This window comes from Silene latifolia, chromosome 2 (genome assembly GCF_048544455.1).
Source record: "Silene latifolia isolate original U9 population chromosome 2, ASM4854445v1, whole genome shotgun sequence".
In the NCBI taxonomy this organism is placed as follows: Eukaryota; Viridiplantae; Streptophyta; class Magnoliopsida; order Caryophyllales; family Caryophyllaceae; genus Silene; species Silene latifolia.
The window spans coordinates 113885875-113891511 of record NC_133527.1 but is presented as its reverse complement, the minus strand read 5'-3'; the positions used below and the strand labels follow the sequence as shown (position 1 = coordinate 113891511).

The 5637-nt window shown below is 41.2% G+C and overlaps 1 non-coding gene across 1 annotated transcript; it reads left to right on the top strand.

Moving 5' to 3' along the window:
- The first annotated feature begins 4782 nt into the window (after positions 1-4782).
- Positions 4783-4889, top strand: LOC141644619 (small nucleolar RNA R71). Its single transcript, XR_012544231.1, has one exon. It is a non-coding gene; the product is annotated as a small nucleolar RNA R71 (small nucleolar RNA).
- Positions 4890-5637: the final 748 nt, after the last annotated feature.

The following is a 5637-nucleotide window of genomic DNA, read 5'->3' as shown; positions in this document are numbered from 1 at the left end:
GAGAGAAGTAGACAAATCTCAAGAGGGTAGGAGCCTCCATAGTTTGCTAATCTTCCATCATATCATCACTATCATCTTTTTCCTCACTAGAAGTGGAATCATCACCACTTCTCTCCACTTTCTTGTTCACCTTGCTCATCATCCTCTTGTCCTTCTTCACTAGCTTCTTCATCAATGTTATCATCAACAACCGCATCAACCGCATCACCAACAACCTCATCATCACCCGGAATACCCCTAGATGCACTCGGAAAGATGACTTCCCTATCCGCCCAACTAGGCAAAGGACATGAAGGGTCAAGTAGTCCTTGCCTAGCTAAGTGAAGGAGGGGTGGATATTGTGCTAAGTAAGCATCTTCCGGTCCTTGAAGGCTTGCTTGTGCATCTCTTGCATAAGAAGAGTCACATAATCTTTGCTTGCTACAACACCTTCGGGCTTGAACTCTTGGTACTTGAAATGATAGGGTGGTGTGACAATGGAAGAGGAGGGCATTTAAATTTCACCCTTTTGTTGTTGGATGATGTATTCGGCCTCTTTTGAAAGGGGAAGGAGATAGTTGGTCCGGTGGACACTTAAACGACAAATCTTCGAAGGCAAAGTAAAAGATCTAGCCTCACTAGTGAGCCACCCATACTTGGTGTCAAGAGGGTTATGAGAGACCCACTTGTACTTGTTTATCATAGTATCAATATCAATGAGATGACCACCCTTCTTTGCCTTATACTTGCTATCCTTGTTGAAGTTAGGAACAAAGTATTTAGCCAAAAGAGTGACTAGACCTCCATTCACAATGACGGTAGTGCCTTGCTTCCCACAATCAACATTTAGCCATCTATCCACCAAAAGTCTTAGAGAGTTGAAAGGCTTGGTGAATTCCCTTCCAATGTTCAAGGCCGACTCAAGAAGAACAAAATCGAGTTTGGTGAAATGGTTGGTGTCTTTTCTTGCAATGATGGTGTTTCCTACAACCTTGTGCCACACTCTAATGCCCGGATGGTGGACTAATAGAGCGCGACTAGCATGAAAGCTCTCGAATTTCCTTCCGGAAATTGCCTCCCAAAGAGGGTCGGGGTCATATTTGCCAACATTCTTGAAATAACTCGGTGAATCACTAAGACCCAAAGCTTTACCCATTTCCTCAAAGGAGATGCGCCTACTAACATTAGCTAGGCGAAACTCGATGGTTTCCATAGTCTCAACCTTGTTAACTTTCAAAGAACTCAAAAATTCTAAGGTAAGGGAGGGGTATGTCAATTCTTTTGTTGTAAACAATTTCTCCAACCCCATGGCTTTAAAGAAGCCTCTAGTTTGCTCAAGGACACCCAACTTATCTAAGGCATCTTCACAAATAAACTTGGTGGATAGAAATGATTTTCTAGCAAACTTGGAAAAAGTGTCCCTATGGAATTTGGAAATGAAAATTACCTCCGGATAATTCGAAAGTTGAGCAATTTCCGGAGTAGTAGATGTTGTTGCTTCCATGGGAGGTTATTGTTGTTGCACCTCCAAGTTTGGGCTAGCTACCACCATAGCCAATGCTTTCTTTGCTTGAAGACTCTTTTGTCTTGATGAGAGTGCCTTTGCCTTTGTTGCTTTTGTTGCTCCCTTTGTCTTTGCCATTGATGAATAAACCAAGAAAAGTGAAAAATTTTCAATTTCTAGTGCACCCAAATCGATTTAAAGATGAAAGGCTTTGCCTTTATGAATTCAAAAATCGACTCAAAGGTTGAAGATTTTGTGATTGGTTTTGATTTTTGTTGAAAGAGGAGTGATTAATTTGTTGTTAAAAGGATGTTTTGATTTGATTTTGGTGAATGTTGTTAAGGAATCTTGTTTTTGTAATGGAGAGGATGAGGGTTTTGGAGTTATGGAGTTTATGGGTAGTGTTTTGAATGAAGGAATGAGAAAATGAATGTGGGATGGGGTTTATAATAAACCCGAAAAATTTGAAATGCAGGGGGAGACGGGCGGCTTTCCTTCGGGACGTCCGGATTCTGTCTGGATGGGCTTCAGAATTCTCGCCTAAACACGGGCGGATTTGAACAAAGACGGGCGGATTTGAAAACACGGGACGGGCGTCTTTCAGAGAATACGGGCGGATTCCTTTCCAGGGATTTTTCTTGTTTTCCTCAGCCAAAAAGACGAGCGTCTTCCCTTCAGGACGGGCGTCTTTATGAAGACGGGCGGATTCTATTGCAGGACGCCCGGATTCGTTAACAGTCACAAAATTTCAGAAATTCAGCTCAGAAGGACGGGCGTCTTCTGCCCAATATGCCCGGATTGTCTGAAGACGGGCGGATTCTCTTGAAACCGCTCGGGTTCTACCCCTTTTACCCGGATTCAGTTCCATCCGTGTACCTTGCATATCCCTTGTCATTTTTCATTCTTCAAAATCTCGTGTTCTTCATTGTGGGGGCACTACTAAGGCATGAATAGCCTAGGCAATTGTTATCCCCACACTAAGCTAAAGCACTACGCATTAATTGAAATTATTAGTCCCTCCCTCACTTCTCTCAAACATGATAATTATCTTGATCAAGGCATAAAAAATCCAAAAAATCCAAAAATGCAAATTAAGAATTTAAAATGCGAGTTAGGGAGTTAGAAATATTTAAAAATGGTGGTTTAGGGAGGACTCCACCAAACTCTCATTCTTGATGAGATGTCAAGGGGGCATGTCCAAGGTGTTGTTGATGTTGCTCAACACCTTGAAAAAGTAATCGAAAGCTTGTTCATTGTCGTGATAAAGTTCTTCAATAGATCTTTACCCTTGTTGTCGGTCTTGATCGATAGCATTACCAATGTAGGGATTGAAAATCCCTTCAAACTCATCGTCCCAAAGACCACAAACTTCATCCACTTGATCAATAAAGATCTCTTGAGTTGATAGAGACAACTCTCCCAATTTCTTGTTTTGGCCAATGAGGCCATCTTCTTCATTGCTTGACTTTGGTGAGCTTTGCAAGCTCTCTTTGTTACAATTCACTTGTTCTTTGAATGGAGCATCTTCAATTTTCTTCTTCCATTGGAGTTCCGACTTCTTCCTATCATCCTTCCGGCTATAATGATCGATCATGAAACATGGTTCATGTAAACGGGGAGCTCTCATAGTCTTGTCAAGATTGAAAGTTATACTCTCATCTCCCACTTCTAGAGTGAGCTCTCCATGTTTCACATCAATCACCGCACCCGCGGTGTGTAAGAAAGGTCTTCCTAGAATGATTGGAATGTTGGAATCTTCTTCCATATCAACAATGACAAAGTCCACCGGGATGAAAAATTTCCCAATTCGTACGGGAGCATCTTCCCTTATCCCTAATGGTGTCTTCGTCGATTTATCGGCCATTTGGAGTGTGATATTGGTGCATTTAAGCTCTCCCATCCCCAACCTTTTACTCACCGAGTACGGCATAACACTCACGCTAGCCCCTAGATTAGATAAGGCTTTGTTGATCGTGGTGTCGCCAATGGTACACGGTATTGAGAAGCTTCTCAGATCCTTGAGTTTTGGAGGTGAACTCCCTTGAAGTATTGCACTACTCACCTTAGTGAAGGCGATAGTCTCAAGCTTCCGGATCGACTTCTTCTTTATGAGGATGTCTTTCATGTATTTCGCATAGGCCGGCACGTGATTGATTAATTCCGTGAAAGGAATTGAGACTTCCAAATTCTTCACAATTTCCATAAACTTTCCAAGTTGATCATCAAATTTGGGCTTGGCTTGACGACTTGGAAAAGAAAGTCTAATCACAATGGGCTCCTTCTCCTTGACCTTGTCTTCATTTTTCTTTGAAATTTCTTCCTTTGATGATTCTCCGTCTTTGGAGTTTTGCACAATTTCTTCTTTATCACTAGCTTCCACAACTTCATCCTCAACTTTCTTCTTCGGTGCTTCATACCTTGTACCACTTCTCAAATGAATGGCACTAACCGTTTCATGTCTTAGGGGATTACTTTGAGGTGGTAATTGCCCCTTTTATCTTCGTGAGCTTGAAGATGCTAGTTGAGTTAATTGGGTTTCCAATATTTTGGTGTGAGCTAGGATGTTGTTGATGGTGGTTTCCTTTGCTTGACTATCTTTTTGCATTTGAGTGAAAAACTCTTGTTGATTCTTTTGCATTTGAAGGACCGCTTTTTGAACATCAAAACCTTGGTCATTTTGTTGATTGTATGGATTTTGATTTTGGTAACCTTGGTTTTGGTTGTAAAAGGGTCTTTGATTTTGGTTTCTCATGGGAGGTGGGGTGTATGTTGTTTGAGGGTTTTGAACATTTTTGCTTTTGTATGAGAGATTTGGATGGAATTTGGTGTTTTCATTGTAATAGTTGGAATAAGGGGTACCACTCTTGTATGCTTGGAAAGCATTCACTTGTTCATTTGTTCCCCTACATTCACTTGAGTCATGTCCCAAAGTTCCACAATTCTCACATATCCCACTTGGGATTGATGAGGATGCCGTCATGGCATTAACATGATGCTTTGGTGATTTTGAGGCTTCTTCAAGTCTAGCCATAGCTTTTTCAAACTTCAAATTGATTGTGTCAATGTGAGCACTAAGTTGAGCACCCAATTGAGTAACGGAGTCCACTTCATGCTTTCCTCCTCTAGTAGCCTTGCGAGGTCTACTATATTGTGAGTTATGGACCGCCATTTCCTCAATTTTGTTCCAAGTTTGATTGTCATCAACTTCGGTGAACATTCCATTTGATCCCATGTTGAGAATGTTCCTTGAATTTTCATATAGACCGTTCCAAAATTGTTGTACCAAGAACCACTCGCTAAGTCCATGGTGAGGACATGAGCGACAAATTCCCTTGAACCACTCCCAAGCTTCATACAAAGATTCTTCATCCCTTTGCTTAAAACCCGTAACTTGAGCTCTTAGCATGTTAGTCTTTTCCGGTGGGTAGAATTTTTTGTAGAAAGCTAGAGCCAACTTTTTCCAAGAATAAATTCCGAGATTGGCCTTATAAAGGCCCTTCAACCATTGTTTCGCGGTGCCAATTAGAGAAAAAGAAAATAAGACCCATCGAATTTGGTCTTGAGTTACACCGGTTTGAGAAATCGCATCACAAAAGTCACAAAAGGTCTCCATATGAGAATGAGGGTCTTCACTAGGCATCCCCCCAAATTGACTCCTTTCGACTAATTGGATAAATGCGGATTTGGCAATGAAATTTCCGGTTAGATGTTGTGGTGTGAGAGTACCATTGGGTAGGTTCTCCTCGGTGGGTACGGAATGTGATGAAAACTTAGGCATTGTGGGTTGATTTTGTGTTGTATTTTGTGTTGGGTTCTCCTCACCTTCTCTTGCAAAAGGGTTGATGAACTCAATAGTTGGTTGAATATCTACAACCTCACTAATACCTCTCAAATTTCTCCTAGCAAGTCTTCTATTGGTTGTCAAAGTTCTTTCGATTTCACGATCAAAAGGTAACAAATCACCTTGTGACCTTCTAGACATGCAAAATATCAAACAACTCGAAAATAATTAGAACAAACCTTGAGGAGTTTTACTTCCTCAAGGCAAAGAAAGACACAACTAATAACAATATAAGAAAATCTAAATCAAGATAACACCGTCCCCGGCAACGGCGCCATTTTTGGTCTGCACGTTTTTATTTCGGATGCTATAT